At 43.7% G+C, this 17612-nt stretch overlaps 1 protein-coding gene across 5 annotated transcripts in view; it reads left to right on the forward strand.

Moving 5' to 3' along the window:
- Window positions 1-17612, forward strand: part of HHAT (hedgehog acyltransferase) — a 357633-nt gene that overhangs the window by 112655 nt on the left and 227366 nt on the right. The gene's annotated exons all lie outside the window — the stretch shown is intronic.

Below are 17612 nucleotides of genomic sequence, written 5' to 3' on the forward strand. Positions count from 1 at the left end.
GGGAAGTGAGACCTTACTTCTAGATATTTTTGGGTAGTTAAAATTCACTAAGAAAATGTACTCAGACTTCAGAAGCATGGATGATGAATTATTTCCTTCCAGCATTTCTTAGCAGGATCTCAGGCTCACTCAGTGTCCTTACAAATAACTTTAAAAAAAATCAAGACACGAGATCTTATCCTGCTAACAAATCTTGTTCCTTGTCTGCAGACCAATGAACAAGAACCTAAATACCGTTTGCTGTTGTGCTCTTTACCCTTGAGTCTGTCTCCAGCCATGTTCCTGGCAGTTCTGCAAAAATTATGAACATTACAATCTTAGGGATGGAAACTAGAAATTTCATAGAGCTTCAGTTCAAGACCTCCTTATAGCATCCGTGGCTAAAGGCATAATTCCAGGGCCGTAAAGATGGATTGGCCTAATATAGCTAGTCCCAAATTATTGTCCAAGACAGGAGAATAGAAGCCAGGGGTAGAAAGTCCAGTAAGTTTTGAGTTGGGTGACCAGGGTCATGAGAACTAGGAGGCTGTCCTGAATTGCTGGGAAGGAGCTCTGCAGCCGAAGATGAGGTTTTAGAAACAATGCTGACTAAATGAGATGATGAGATTAAACTACAGTTACAAGACTTATTAGTTATCTAATAATAGCTTATCAAACTGGGACTACATAGAAATTATAAATACACAGAATCCCTCAGATTTCTACCTGTAAGGGACTCAAGGGTTTCCATAGCTGATCAAGGAAAAAGACTTGGGCAGGGGGTGAAAAAGACACAGCACGGAGGTGGCAGTAGTGTACCAGCTTTATCTGGGTGATGCTCTGGCAGACTGAGCTCAGGGGAAATCCCTCACGGTATGAGGGGCTATATTGTGGAGGTCCAGAGGCTGTATTGTGGGGGGTCTCCATTTAGAAAGGAAGGAGGGCAAGGGAACCTGGGGAGAGTGGAGTCAGGGAGGAGGGAGCGTCTAGGTGATGTGGCTTAACACCGTAGCCCTGAGGCTTTGAGTCAGAGCACCGAAGGGAAGCCGTGGCTTGGGGTCTTTGTCATCTGAAGTGTGCCTGTCCGCGGCTAGTAGGTCTTGGGCACAGTTTCACAGGGTGTGCAAAGAAGGCACGCTGTATGTGGCAAAAATGTCTGCTTATTTGGGCTACGTTTAAAATAACTGGATGTATAAAAATTTGAGTTTGCCACTAGTGGGGTTTTGAACTAATGGGCCTCAGCTGATGTGAAGAAAGAACGATCTTTAGGAGTCAGTACACAGAAGCTGGTGTCGGCTCACTTATATGACACCGCCTCCTCGCAAACTGGTGCTATTGGTGTGTCAGTGTTCTGGGTAGGTCTAGCGGAGGAGACAGACCAAAAGCAGGTCACAGCCCACCTTGGGTCAGAGAGTACGGCCAGGAGGTGGAGCCTTGTGTCAAAGGAACTGTGCTCTCCTCATTCACAAATGAGCTAAGTGATTCTCACCTTCTTTGGTTAGATAACAAGGATGTCAGGGTGAACAAGGTAAGTTCAGCCCCTGTCCTGGCATAATGCATGGTTTAAAGAGTTGTTTTAAAAAATTAGGGGAAAAAAAATTCAGGGTGATAGGTTTTGTGCTAGTGGGAGTCCAAGGTGCTGTGGAAGCATAGAGAAGTACATAGCTCAGTTTCGGGGAGTCTGGAAAGGCTTCTCAGAGGAAGTGATGTCTATGAGGAAACCTGTAGGATGATTAGGAATTAAACAGATAATAGAGGAGGGAAGAAGGATTGGAAGAAGGATGCTTTAGGCAGAGGGACCAGCACATCCAGAAGTCTGAAGACGGAAGATCTAAGGGTGTATTTGAGAGACAGAGAAGGAGGTTCAGCATGGCTAGAGACTTGTGTGTTATGTCCGTGTGTGCTTTTTGATGGAAAGCAAGATTGAAGTGAGGGCAGGCAGACAAGAGGTGATGGAAAGTTTCACGGTCTGTGATAATGAATATAAAAGCAAATTTGGGAGATTCGTGGGGTAGAATTGACTGGCATTGCTAAACAGTTGGCTGTAGGGGGTGAGAGAGACAGGGTGGATTTAGAGAGGAAGGCTGGAATTCTGCCTTGGGCATCTACCATCAAGCTTTTAATCCACATATACTGAGACTCTCTCTCCGGACACCCTTGCAACTAAACATATCTCCCCAACTCTCCTGGGACCCGCTGATAATTATAAGCAACCACTATCAGATTCTCTGGGGGTGGTGCACTGCATGGATGTATGTGCTGGTTTTTAAAGACAAGTCTGAAGTTAAAGTGGCCGTTGCCTGTGTCACCTTGAACATGTAGAGAATTTCTGAAAACTCAGCGCAGGGTACTTAGTTTTCTTTTGTTCCCGGTTCTGAGGTTTCTCAGCATTTGAGATTGGGTGTGAGCTCTCAGTTACTCCAGTGCTTCTGAATTCTGGCTGATTCTAAGGGCTGGGTGAGTCGGTACAGTTAATTAATCGCAGGCAGAAAGACGGCTTCCTTTCTGGCTTTTGGCTTCAGACATTCTTATCCTTTGGTCTTTGAATCTTTCTGAAAATTTCAGGTCAGTTTCATAAATTTTGTTAGTTGCTCTGAAGGGTCACAAGAAAGACACAATGTCTATTGTCTGTGAATTTGCAATGTTTTGGAAGGGACAAGCAGGTGGATATCCTGCTAATACTCATACCTTTCTGTGCTCTTAAGGATGAAATAATGTTTTAACTTTTGTTATAGGTAACCAGAATAGAACCAGTCTGGGAAATATGTTTGTTAAATCCTTTCGCTAATATCTGTTGATGATGAGTGGATATGGATTGTGACCTGCATGTGACTGTGTCTTTCTTTCATCATTGTTTGCCTGTCACAGAATAAGTGCTCCGTACATATTTGTTAAAAGGATCAGCAGCCAACAAATGGATTCTTTTGTTGACTCTTCTGTTGTCAGCCATATGTTTTGCTTCTTAGTTGATGTCTTCTTCAAGGCATTAATGATGCAGGGAAGTTAATGGAGGGTGATGGTTCAATGCTAAAATGAGATTTTTCTTACTCATAATGGCTTTTGTTGAATACTTGCAAAAATTCCTCTGTGTGTGTTTTATGGGTTGCAAAAAATCTTGCCAAACTAAGAGCACCTAATGGGGTAGGATGAAGGAAAGCACTTTTAACTAAGGACAGAAGTGTCTTGGAGGCAACTCAAGGAATCCGTTGTTGGTGATCTGCAAATGCTTTTGGTTTGAGCAGCAGTGTGTGTGCAAGTCAAAAAAGTGATATATTTTGTTCTGATGCTGAGTGCAGAAGGTGTCTGGTGGGGGAGGCAAACTAAAAAAGAGAGTATGCTGAGAGATAGAATGATCAGCTGACTGGGTTTGTCAGGGATGGTCTTGGGTTTGGCACTGAGAGTCTCCTCCTGGAAAACTCCCCAGCCCTGGACAAACTGGAATGATTAGTTTCCCTGTATGAGAACTCAGAGTTGAATAGAGAGCAGATGGAAGTGGTACTTCCGCATACTCAGGCCAATGCGTGTTTAAAGGAGAAGGGTTGTCAAGAATGGCTTCCTCAAGAGGCCTGTAGAGGAGGCGCCCAAGCTGGTCTTGCAGAGTCCAGTTCTGCACAGTGAGAATTACTGTAAAATGGAATGGTTTGTGAAGACCCCCTGGGCACCTGGTACATTGGGCCATCATCTCCCCATGGTCCAGGGATTTCTTTGGAGGTGAAATATTTGGAAGATTTTTGACCTCTGAAACTTTAGAGTCAAGTTTGACCCACAGATTGTCTAACACTGATTCTACAGATTAGGAGGCTCCGAGAAACTCAGTGGCCTTTTCGGGGTCACCGGGGGTTGGTGGCCAAGTGTAGGTCGGAACCAAGTCTGCTGATTTCCAGGCCTCTGTTCTTTCTGCTGCGATCACCAGTGCATAAGTGTTGGCAGCCAGGGCTGATAAGGGTGTCCTCCTGTGAAAGGGGTGAGACCGTGAACCGTTGCTTTCTCTGCCTTTGTGATGTGGATGGATGGTAAGGAATGACAACTAGGAGGGGGCCTGTGGTCACATTTTGCGAGTGCAGTGCTGATTTTAGACAACAGCAGCTTGTTGTTGAATGGCCTGAGAATCGTAAGAGTTGCCCCTGGAGGCCTCGGGGAGGTAGGGGTTGGTTACTAGGAAATCTCATGACTGCTGGGCGCTTCCCAGGTAGGCAACTCAGTGGTAGTTTTCACAGAACTGCAGGTCCAAAGGTCTTTGCCAAAAGAGACCTTGCTTGCTTCTCTGATTGATCTTTCTCTGCACCCTCCTGAGGCCAGTATCTTACGGAAATGTGTTTCTAACAGCTGCAGGCTCACCGGTGAGTCTGCTAGCAGTGAAGAGAGTTAAATCTTGCCTTCCACTTTCCCCATTTCTCTTTTGTTTTCTCATCCAGATTATTCGCAAAGATTTGCATGTTGCTCTGTTTTCCTTCCAACCTACTTTTTAACTGAATATATTCTGAATTTTTCCACATGTGATGAAATAGTCTTTTAAATTCTACGCCCTCAGAGGATGACTTTTGCTAGTTCGATCGCACTCTTTCCTACGATTTTACTGTAATCGAGATGACCAATCCTCTGTTGTGGATCATTGTGTAAAATTCCACCCTCTTGCAAATAAAGCTTCTGCGAGCATATTTGTGTAAGCCTTTCTGAGTTCATCCCTCATGACTGTCCTGAGGGAGGTGTCCTAGGTCAAAGGTTTTGGCTCCTGTTGCCAAACTGGTCTTTGGCAAGAGAGGGCTGTTTTTCTTCCTCCGTGTCAGCAGTGTTTAGGCGTGAGTTGGAGGGCAGTGATTTTTTGGTGCCATTTGTATGTAGAAGGTGTGTATCCTCTCTGCCTTCCCCCCTTCCCTCCCCTGCCTCCCCTTCTCTCTTCCTCTCCCCTCATCCACTTCTTGACTCTCCTCCCCTGCCTTCCTCTTGGGGGGGGTTGAACATCTCTTTGCTTTAGGACAGCTGTTACAGTTTTTATCTTAGAGCTCGGGAAGAAGTAGCTGTCAGGCTGCCATCCGAGCAGTGAACTGTGGCAAAGCAGGATGGCCGTGGGCCTCGGGAAGCTGCGTTGTCGGGGAAGGGAGGTGAGGAGTCAGGCAGTTTCTCGCCGCGTTTCTGAAGCGGGCTCTCCTAAAAGACAGCGCTCGCTTCATGGGAGGTTTGCTGGGTATCCTGGAGCTCCACTTACCCGACCGTGGAGGTCATGAACCCATCACTTATCTGTGCGGGTTTTCATAGATAGGATTCCCACCGAAAATAATCCATAAACAATCTATAATAGGAAGAGCAAAGAGTTTTATTTGCGCTAAGCTGAGGTCTATAACCCAGAAGACAGTCTTTCAGATTACTTGGAACAGCTGCCCCAGAGAAGTGTGGTTTTCAACACAGTTTGATATCTTGTCAGAATAAAGAACATCAAATAAGTCAGGGATGCATGTCTTCAAGGTTAAAAAATAAATGAAAGTTCATGTACACAGTGAGTCAGTATGGCTTTGGCACCTGGGAAGGTAGTCCGATCTTTGAGGGAGGGCCAGCATTGGCATCCCAGGACAGGGACACATCAGTATTTATTTTTAACATGACGTTTTTTTACTACTGGTCAGTGTGTCCTTTTCTTTAATAATTAAAGCAGATGGACAATGTATGTTTGATAGGCTACAAACAGGCTGTTTTAGTTAGCATAAAATTCAAGTTAATACTTGTACAAGCCAGAATGACTTCCCCAGACCTCACTATATGAAAATTTCTTTTATCACAACCAACTTTTCACCTTCTCCCCAGATAATAAACTGTGTTCCAGGCTTTTCACATACCTCTTACCTGTTTACGGAAAGCATTGTAAGTTCATCAGAACCTTGAATCGTCAGGCACCAGGAATAGTGAGTAGATTGAGACTTTGAAATTCTGGGGTGTAAAACCTATTCTAGAACCCTGCGACCTCTGTGACAAGTGACACCTTTCCATAATGGAGTGGTAGATTTCCACTGTGCTTGAGTAAAATCAGACCGATCCTCTTTTACAAAGGCTCCTCCCCACCTGCCGAGTAGCCTGTTCCTGCCCTGTGTCGGCCCTCTCTTCCCCACCACGCTGAGCTTCTTGTTCTTTTTCAGACATCACTAGCGTTGTCTGACCTCAGGGGACCATGCTGGGCTCTGCACTGGCCCTTCCGGTTAGAGCGTTCTTCCCCTTCATCGTTGGGTATCTTCTTATCATTTGAACCTCAGCTGAAATGTCCTTTCCCAGAGAAGCTTTCCCTGGTGACCCAAATGGAAATAGCCAGTCAGCGTTTTACATCACCTGATTTTATTTTTTGCTCGGCGCTTATCACCATCTGAATTTTCCCTTGTTTGTCTCTTACCACTGAATGTATATCCCATGGAATAGAAACCTTATTTAAATCTGTCATCCTTAACCTGTGTGAGAAAAGAATCTGAGAAAGAATGCATATTTGTATGTGAATAACGGAATCACTTTGCTGTATACCTGAAACCAACACAGCATTGTAAATCTACTCTACTCCAATACAATTTTTTAAAACGTGAAGTAGAAATCTTAGATCAAAAGATTCATCCACATTGTAGCATGAAAAAACAAAATGTCATTCTGGTGTTCCCAGTGCCTAGAGCTATAAGTTGCTGATAATTGATATTCCATAACTAGTTGTTATATAGGAATAGGGCTGTTGGTCAGGCAGAAGTCCTTTATGTTTACTGCGAAGAGTTGGCTTCCTTGGTAGACTGACTTGGGGTTCAGAGAGATGAGTTTTGGTCATAACCCTGCATGTGTGCCAAGTCCCTTCAGTAGTGTCTGACTCTGCGACCCCGTGGACTGTAGCCCACCAGGCTCCTCTGTCTGTGGGATTTTCCAGCCAAGAATAGTGGAGTGGGGTGCCATTTCCTCCTCCAGGGGATCTTCCCAACTCAGGGGTCAAACCCGCATCTCTTATATTTCCTGCGTTGGCAGGTGGGTTCTTTACTGCTAGTGCCATGTGTAGTCACTAATTCTGCAATCTTGGAAAAACCACTTACCATCTCTGAATCTCAATGTCTTTATCTGTAAAGTGAGAATCATAGTGTTTACCCAAAGAACCCCAAAGGGTGCTTGAGAAGAGGAGCTGTAGTAAGGGATGTACAGACTCTGTGTAAACGTCTAATCATTCAACAAATGGGAATTATCCTCACCTATTTATTGGAAGGACATGGAACTACCATGATGCCTCCAGAAGCTTGGGAAAAAGGACAGTGCAGCCTGTTACAAACAGCAGGGCATGGTGTCAGCACACCATGTAGTTGAGATGTGGGTCTCGGTCAGCATTGGACTGATGGGAGCTTCACTGGAGGGTTTATCATCCCTGTGAAAACCTGCCAACAGAAAGGGAGGTGGTTTGGCCAGAACTGGCCTGGGAAGTATCCAAAGTCCTGATAATACTCATTTAGCAGTTGACTGGGGAGGGGTGATCTACTGTTCCAGAGATTTGTGTTGTCCCATCCAGCAGCAGGATATTCCAGTTGTGGGCAGACGATGCCATCTCTCAGAGCCAGATGCATTAAAAGTGCCCTGGTTTCTTCTCACTAAGCAATTCTTAGTGCCTGATTAGATTTCCTGTGTGGCTGACCAGAGAGAAAAGTGGCTCTGGTAGGGAGAATAATGAGGGTGAAGTTACCTTGCATGCATGCTAAGTTGCTTCAGTTCAGTTCAGTCGCTCAGTCGTGTCTGACTCTCCACGACCCCATGAATCACAGCACGCCAGGCCTCCCTGTCCATCACCAACTCCCAGAGTTCACTCAAACTCATGTCCATCGAGTCAGTGATGCCATCCAGCCATCTTATTCTCTGTTGTCCCCTTCTCCTCCTGCCCCCAATTCCTCCCAGCATCAGAGTCTTTTCCAGTGAGTCAACTCGTCGCATGAGGTGGCCTAAGTATTGGAGTTTCAGCTTTAGCATCAGTCCTTCCAATGAACACCCAGGATTGATCTCCTTTGCGACCCCATGGACTGTAGCCCGCCAGCCTCCTCTGTCCATGGGATTCCCCAGGTGTGAACACCGGAGTGGGTAGGTGGTGGTTCTCACCCTACCTTGGTACACTGGTGTTCGAGTATTAGAGTCTGTCTCTGTGAGCTCGGTGGATATGCATCTGCCCCTGGGCCCAGATCTGCCCTCAGGGAGCTGACAGATGGGGGTGTGTGGAGCAGCCTGGCTGGGGTGACCTTCTCAGGGTACATCTGCCTTGTCCAAGGGCACCCGCTAGGTGTCACGGCTTTATATGTGCAGTGTGATCTTGGTTTAAGCTGATGTTCTTTCCAGCTGGAGACTGCTGAATGTAATAGATTTGTGTGTGTGTGGGGGGGAGGGTTATCTGCATCACTAGTTCAGGTGGACGTACTCGAAGGGGCCAGGAGGTGGCAGTAAAAGCTAGGCAGTCATTTGAGCAATTCCAAGTAGACAGTGCTTTATTAGCCTAATTTCAGCCTCTCCTGGGCAGATTTACAAGGTCTGGAAGTGGGGGTAGAGTGGTGGTGCCTGGGAAATCCTGTGGACAGAGGAGCCTGGCCGTCTGCAGTCCATGGGGTTGCAAAAGAGCCAGATACAATTTAGCGATTAAACCACCACAACAAAAAGGGTGGTGGTGTTGCTGCTGGACCAGAGAGAGGTCGTCTTATCAAAGTGACCATTCTTATCCCATCGTCACAGTGTCCATGAGTCTCACCACTCTTAAGTTCTTTCCATGAAACTCTGTAAAATAATAATCAAAATTCTTAACATACTCTAATATTCAGATTTCTTTTGTAGAACCTGATTATATAGGGTGTCGATCAGGTTTCACTAGATTTTAGCTGTGAGTGTCTCCTAACCCCTTAGCTTCTAGAGAGCGTGAGCTTGACTTCTCATCTCATGGACTGAGCAGAGCCCAGTACTCTTCTGAGACTTCCGGTTCATGGCCTCCCCTGTCTCTCCTCTCTTGCTTTGGTGGAGTCTGTTCTGTTTATTGAATTTGTTTACTCAATAGCAGTGATCATTATCTACTCTGACAGCCATTTCGTGTATATTATTTTTTTAATTCATTTTTAATTTCGTGGCTGCACCGCACCACACGTAGGATCTTAGTTCCAGTTCCCCTGCCCAGGGGTGGAATCTGCACCCCCTCACATTGGAAGTGTGGTGTCTCAACTAGTGGACTGCCTGGGGAGTCCCAAGTTTGTTGTTTAGGGATCATCTGCTGTCCCCGCAGTGCACTGCCTTCCTTATCACTGGGCATTCGGTTCTTTTCCTGGGTTAGTGCATACGTGGGTGTGGAAATACACACAGACAGACAGACGCACATACAGACACCACCCCGCCACCCCCCCCCGACCCCGAACTCCAATCTCTTCAGGTAAAGCGTTGGTGCATATTAGAGGATTTTAGTAACGGTTTGGCAGAAAGTCACACAAACAACTTGAAATGGACAGCTGGAGCTCCCTGGTTCCTCTGCCCGGCCTGGAACTCAGGCTGTGGTCCCGGCCATGCTGCTCCGTCCTTTTCTCTGCCCTCCGCCTCCTCCTCCTCCTCTTTCTGCACTTCTCCTCTAGGGAACAAAACGCCCCCGCATTTTCCGCATAGGCAGATCTTTCTGAGATAAAGCAGATCTCCTCGCTTCCTGCTTGGCTACTCAGGTCTTTTCCTGTGCACCTGTGTTTCTCATCTGACAGATGACCCTCTCTGATCCTGCCTCTCCTGTCCCTGAAGCTGCAGCACCATTCCTGCCAGTCCTTCTCCTCCTGGCATATTGGAACATTAAAAAAAAAATTATTTTATTGAATTATAGTCGGTTTGCAGTGTTGTGATAATTTCTACTGTAGAGCACAGTGATTTGGTTATACGTATGTATACATTCTTTTGCACTCTTTACCATTATGGTTTATTCCAGGATATTGAATATAGTTCCTGTGCTATAGAGTAGGACCTAGTTGTTTGTCCGTCCGATATATGATAGTTTGCATCTGCTGACCCTAACTCCCAGTCCATCCCTCGTGCACACCCTTCTGCTCTTGGCAGCCACAGGTCTGATCTCCGTGTCTGTGTGTCTGTTTCTGTTTTGTAGATAGATTCATTTCTTGGACCATTACATATCCTCACATTTTGTGCATGACATTTCTTGAGGTTTCCTTTATCTAACTAACTCCTCCCTCAAAACAGCTCACTTTCTGGACTACTTCCCCAATGGCTTAGATTCTGACGATGGCTCCTTCCAGCCCCCATGACTGGGGTGAATGACTTTTGATTAGGAGAGCAAAGTTGAGTGTTCTAATCCCGAATTGTCACCAACTTTTGACTCTGGGCATATTATGGGAGTTGAGATGGGCCCACTGATTGTGAAGTGTCATTTAAAGTGTGACCCTTCCTCAAATCAGGTTATGATCAATCAGGTCATTTCATTCAAGTCAGTGCAACAAGGTTTCATTAAGCCTCCAGAAGGGAATTGCTATCCCCTCATTCATTCTCCAGACCTGCATTAGGCACACTGTGTAGGGGCCCGAAGTACAGAGGTGAAGTAGAGGTGTCCAGGGCCAGTTGCATCTCCAGTTTTCGAATTTAAGAGAAATATCAGTATTAGAGTTACGTGTTTGGGGTTCGTAGTGAATGGGTGGCCATCTAAGCTATGGAAGCAGATGATACCAGGTGCAGAAAATGCAATCCACGTAGATTGCTGGGGTGTTGGGCACAGCCTGCTTTCCAAATATTTTTTTCCTGTGAAAGGAAAGGTGCCCAGAGTGAAACTTTTGTTTTCTGAAAGGTTAAAAGAAATCATTTTATATCTTTTATCATTGATACCTTTTAAATCATGTTCACATACTCTTAAGGACTATCACAATAGCAGAGGGAACATACTGTAATGAATCTATAGGTTAAATAAACACATCAGTAAGATCTATAAACATTTTTCCTGAAATGTTAACAGATTTGATAATTACCTGAGGATTTACTATTTGAGGAGGCTTTGATAATTTGCAGTGACTCCTTACACTATGAAATAGAATGGTGTTAAGTTTTAGTAAGTCATTTGTCTAAGGGTCGGACATGACTGAGCGACCTCACTTTCACTTTTCACTTTCACACATTGGAGAAGGAAATGGCAACCCACTCCAGTGTTCTTGCCTGGAGAACCCCAGGGATGGGGGAGCCTGGTGGGCTTCTGTCTATAGGGTCGCACAGAGTCGGACACGACTGAAGTGACTTAGCAGCAGCAGCAGCACGACTTACATTTCTTTGTTATATATATATTTTTATTGAAATACAGTTGATTTACAGTGTTGTGTTCCATTCCGTTCTGTCGCTCAGTCGTGTCCGACTCTTTGCGACCCCATGGACTGTAGCCTACCAGGCTTCTCCGTCCATGGGATTCTCCAGGCAAGAATACTGGAGTGGGTTACCATTTCCTTCTCCAGGGGAATCTTCCCGACCCAGGGATCGAACCTGGGTCTCCTGCATTGGAGGCAGACGCTTTAACCTCTGAGCCACCAGGGAAGTTTCAGGTATATAGCAAAGTGATTCAGTTACATGCATATATATGTATATATGCTTTTTCAGATTTTTCCATTATATGTTATTTAAAGATTATAAGATATTGATATATAGTTCTCTGTATTATACAGTAGGTCCTGTTGTTTATCTATTTTATGCATATGTTAATCCCAAACTCCTAGTTTATCCCTTCACCCATCTGGTTCCATCACTTCATGGTATAGATAGGGAAAGAGTGGCTGACTTTATTTTTCTGGGCTCCAAAATCACTGCAGATGGTGATTGCAGCCATGAAATTAAAAGACACTTACTCCTGGAAGAAAAGTTATGAACAACCTAGACAGCATACTGAAAAGCAGAGACATTCCTTTGTCAACAAAGGTCCGTTTAGTCAAGGCTATGGTTTTTCCAGTGGGCATGTATGGATGTGAGAGTTGGACTATAAAGAAAGCTGAGTGCCGAAGAATTGATGCTTTTGAACTGTGGTGTTGGAGAAGACTCTTGAGAGTCCCTTGGACTGCAAGGAGATGCAACCAGTCCATCCTAAGGGAGATCAGTTCTGGGTGTTCACTGGTAGGATTGATGCTGAAGCTGAAACTTCAATACTTTGGCCACCTGATGTAAAGAGCTGACTCATTGGAAAAGACCCTGATGCTGGGAAAGATTGAGCACAGGAGGAGAAGGGGACGACAGAGGATGAGATGGTTGGATGGCATTATCGAATCAATGGACATGGGTTTGGGTGGACTCTGGGATTTGGTGATGGACAGGGAGGCCTGGCGTGCTGTGGTTCATGAGGTCACAAACGGTAGGACATGACTGAGCGACTGAACTGAACCATAAGTTTGTTTTCTATGTCTGTGGTCTCTTTCTATTTTGTGTATAGATTCATTTTTGTCATTTTTATTTATTTATTTATTTTTGTCATTTTTTAAGATTCCACATATAAATGATATCATATGGTATTTGTCTTCTGTCTGACTTCATTCACTTAATATGATAACCTGTAAGTCCATCTATGTTGCTGCAAATGGCATTATTTCATTATTTTTTTATGGCTGAGCAATATTCCTTTGTGTATAGACACCATATCTTTGTCCATTCATCTGTGGATGGCCACTTAGGTTGTTCTTCCACACCTTGGCTGTTGTACCTTGGCTATAGAGTAATATGACTTTTTGAGGAGGTATTTATTTTACTAGAGCTCTTTGCAGAGAAACCTGGGGCTTCCTTTGAAGATGGAAGATGAGAACTTCCATCCTTTGGAACTTCCATTCATGTCCGTTGAGTCGGTGATGCCAGCCAACCATCTCATCCTCTGTCGTCCACTTCTTCTGCCTTCAATCCCCAGCATCAGGGTCTTTTCCAATGAGTCAGTTCTTTGCATCAGGTGGCCAAAGTATTGGAGTTTCAGCTTCAGCATCAGTCCTTCCAAAGAATATTCAGAACTGATTTCCTTTAGGATTGACTGGTTTGATCTGCTTGATTGTCCAAGGAATTCTCAAGAATCTTTTCCAACACCACAGTTCAAAAACATCAATACTTCGGCACTCAGCTTTCTTTATAGTCCAACTCTCATATCCATACATGACTACTGGAAAAACCATAGCTTTGACTAGATGGACCTTTGTCAGTAAAGAACTGTCTCTGCTTTTTAATATGCTGTCTAGGTTGGTCATAGCTTTTCTTCCAAGGAGCAGGCGTCTTTTAATTTCATGACTGCAGTCGACATCTGCAGTGATTTTGAGCCAAAGAAAATAAGGTCTGTCATTATTTCTATTGTTTCTACATCGATTTGCCATGAAGTGATGGGACCAGATGCCATGATCTTAGTTTTTTGAATGCTGATTTTTAAGTCAACTTTTTCACTCTCCTCTTTCACCTGCATCAAGAGGCTCTTTAGTTCCTCTTCACTTTCTGCCGTAAGGGTGGTGTCGTCTGCATATCTGAGGTGATTGATATTTCTCTTGGCAGTCTTAATTCAGCTTGTGCTTCATCCAGCCCGGCATTTCATATGATGTACTCTGCATATAAGTTAAATAAGCAGGGTGACAATATACAGCCTTGACGTACTCCTTTCCCAATTTGGAACTAGTCTGTTGTTCCATGTCCAGTTCTAACTGTTGCTTCTTGACCTGTATACAGGTTTCTCAAGAGGCAGGTCATGTGGTCTGGTATTCCCATGTCTTTCAGAATTTTCCACAGTTTCTTGTGATCCACACAGTCAAGGGCTTTGGTATAGTCAATAAAGCAGAAGTAGATATTTTTCTGGAACTCTCTTGCTTTTCTGATGATCCAACGGATGTTGCCATTTTGATCTCTAGTTCCTCTGCCTTTTCTAAATCGAGCTTGAACATCTGGAAGTTCACAGTTCATGTACTGTTGGAGCCTGGCTTGGAGAATTTTGAGCATTACTTTGCTAGCGTGTGAGATGAGTGCAATGGTGCGGTAGTTTGAGCATTCTTTGGCATTACCTTTCTTTGGTACTGAAATGAAAACTGACCTTTTCTAGTCCTGTGGCCACTGCTGAGTTTTCCAAATTTGCTAGCATATTGAGTGTAGCACTTTCACAGCATCATCTTTTAGGATTTGGAATAGCTCAACTGAAGTTCCATCACCTCCACTAGCTTTGTTCATAGTGAGGCTTCCTAAGGCCCACTTGACTTTGGACTCCAGGATGTCTGGCTCTAGATGAGTGATCACACCATTGTGATTATCTGGTTCGTGAAGCTCTTTTTTGTACAGTTCTTCTGTGTATTCTTGCCACCTCTTCTTAATATCTTCTGCTTCTGTTAGGTCCATACCATTTTGTTCTATATTGTGCCCATCTTTGCATGAAATGTTCCCTTGGAATCTCTAATTTTCTTGAAGAGATCGCTAGTTTTTCCCATTCTATTGTTTTCCTCTCTTTCTTTGCATTGATCACTGAGGAAGGTTTTCTTATCTCTCCTTGCTATTCTTTGGAACTCTGTATTCAGATGGTGGGTATATCTTTCCTTTTGTGGCACAAGATTTTCCTTTGAAATTCCCTGCATATTCTCTTCTTGGATAACTTGGCCATGAGTGTCAGAATGAGTCTGGAATGTTACCTTTGAAGTTCTGTCTTAGAAACAAGAGATTGAGCAAGAGAGGTGTCTTTTTTCTACACTTGAAAATCAGAAAATAGGAGTGAACTGCAGCAGAAAGGTAACCTCACTTTCCCCAGGAAAATTGCTTTTGATGGTTTGATATTTGTTTTTAAACATGGGGAAAGGGAGTAGGAGGTGGATCTTTTAACTTAGAATTTCAAACTTGACCAGACATAATCTCCCAGGACTTGTTCTGCATTCAGATTTCAGGGCTTTAACCCAAATCTACTGAACCGCAATCTGAAAGGAGAGGCCTGGGCATCTCTGGGATTAACAGTTTTCTCACGTGATTTTTCGGATCAAATAAACTCGATAAATACTATTATTGATGAAGATAGTGGCAGGGCATCTTCTTTTATGGAGACATACTTCTTAGGCTGCCAGTTCCTAGTGATTCCAGGACTGATAAGCACGTTCGTTATTCTGCCTCATGTCATTCTCTCTGTTCTCCTTGTAATTGGCCCTCTCGAGTTTTCCCCTTTCAGACTTTCTGTGCTCACAGGATAAGGAGTTGGAATTGTGCTGGGGTTAGTCCATTTTATTCACTGTGCCCTGCTAATGCATTTGGTTGGTGGGTGAAGAGGAAGTTGAATATTTCTGGCTAAAATTCAGGGTTCTAATGGGGGCTCTTCAATTCAGTTCAGTTCAGTTCAGTCGCTCAGTCGTGTCTGACTCTCTGCGACCCCATGTATTGAAAATTAGCTCATATTTTGGAAAAATAAAAAGCATAAACGTATAATTAACCCCTGTGTATTTATTCATCACCCAGGTTCAACAGTTATCAACTTGTGGCCATTTTTCTTTCATCTATATTCTCCCCCTTACTGTTTTGAAGCAAATCCCAGACGATTTATCACTATACATAAACATCTCAGTAGTATAACTAAAAGATAGTGACTCTGCTTTCCTTTTCTTTTGTTTGTTTATTAAAAGGACATTTTTAAAAAAATAGCGTTTTCAGGTATACAGCAAAATTGAGAAGAAAGCACAGAGATTTCCCATATAACCCCCGTTCCTCCAGCCCATCCACTGTAAACATCCCCTATCAGAGAGGGTACATTAGCTAGAATTGATGAACCTACAGTGATACATCATTGTCACCCTAAGTCCATAGTTTTCAATAAGGGTTCATTCTTGATGTTTTATATTCTAAGGGTTTGCATAAATATATGATGACATATATCCTCACTTTCTTTTGAACATTAGAATCTCCTAAGAAGACAAAATATGGCAACCTGAGACTATCCCTGAATTTGAGTTTAGAAGTTTAGGATCAAGAAGGACAAAGTCAGTGACTTACGGCTTTTCTTTAAAAGACCTCAAGAAGATCACATTTCTTGAATACATTATTGAATCGTGGTTCACCATGGTAAATCCAGGTGTATGAAGTTATGGGGATAAAAGAGAGCTTTGGCAAGGAGTTTGGGAGTGATTGAAAGGATGGTGTGGTGAAAGTTATGGCAAATTAGTTGTTCCTACCTTATAGGTTCACTGGAACTCTGCGGAATGTACATTAGAGTATTTTTTGAAACCTTAACTCTTCGCTGGTTGGACTTTAGAGACCTGTCTCCTAGGTGCCCGCAGTCAGAAGGTTGGGTAGCTCAGTGTTTAATCACGAGCTGTTGTTGAAATAATGTCTGTGCACCTATCTAAATGCTAATGAAATGCTAACAAAGCCATCCATTGGCTTTTTCTCCTCCTACAACATCACAATGAGGGAAGAGGGATCAGACAGTTGACATCTGATTTCTGGCTTGAAAGTGGGAGACGCACACATATGTCAAGTAGCCTAAGGGTTTCTTCATTTTTTTTACCCTTTGGAGGCATGAGATATTCCAAAGTTTGTTGAGATACACCAGAAGAAAGATAGTGTTTATAAATCCTCTCCTTGGGTTAGAACCCTGAAGTTACTTGAAATTAATGCGGTGTGAGCTCGAAGCTACGCTGGAGTTTGCTACTGCGGGACTTTGTGCAATTACAGAGGCTCCATGTGGTGTGAGGGTAATTTCGTGGTGTGTGCTTGCAGAAGGGGTGAGATGCCTGCTCTGTGCGGTATCATAAAGGGCAGCAAGTTGCACCACAGTTATTTAAAACACTGACTATCCTTTGCCTCCCCTCTCTCTCCCCAGTATTCCTCAGAATACTCTGATCTTTGTTGATCCCTCCCTAACCCATGCCCAGGTAGCTTAGTGTACAGGTAACTTCTTACATAACATAAGCAGATTTTTCTTTCAAGCAAAGTTGATGTATGGAAGCCTGAACTTGTTTGATACTTTGGGGAGGCAATTATTTGCTTCCTAAAGGGATTTTTTTTGACTCCTGGAGGGTTTGCAATAGAATAGTTTAAATAGTAGTTAATTTCCAATTCTTTTTGCACGTAGATTTTTGCAGAGCACTTCTTTTGGGCAAAGTGACTCACACTGAAGCATCAAAATTCAAACAGTAATCTGCACCTGGTCTCTACCTGCAAATTTGCTTTTCAGAGTTTTCAGGTCACTCAGCTCTATGTAAATTTCCCCCGTTTTCCCACATGACTTCATTAAATCTTACAGAGCTGTGTGTGTGGTAGGACTTTGCTTTTGCCGCGTAGGGTCTTCTTTCCTCACAGGTTTTGGATGGAGAAGGGCTTTTGTAGACTTAAATTCTTAATTCAGTATGGCTATTCTATTACATGACAATGATCATTTTGCAAAGATTTTAAAATTCATTTTACCATTTAAAAATGCTTCTGGAACACCTTGATATTTGTTCAAGATTTATTTTGTGATGTTTAAGATTTATTTTGATTTTGTGCTTTATTGCGGTTTATAGGTTTTCCCCTAAAGATGTTGACACTTTTACAATTAAAGAGGACAGGCAGGGACTTCTCTGGTGGTCCAGTGGTTAAGAATCTGCCTTCCAATGCAGGGGGTATGGGTTTGACCCCTGGTCAGGGAACTAAGATCCCACATGCCACGGGGCAGCTAAGCCCGTGCCTTGCAACTA

This window comes from Moschus berezovskii, chromosome 17 (assembly GCF_049115385.1).
Source record: "Moschus berezovskii isolate FMDL1 chromosome 17, NW_MosBer_1.0, whole genome shotgun sequence".
Classification (NCBI taxonomy): Eukaryota; Metazoa; Chordata; class Mammalia; order Artiodactyla; family Moschidae; genus Moschus; species Moschus berezovskii.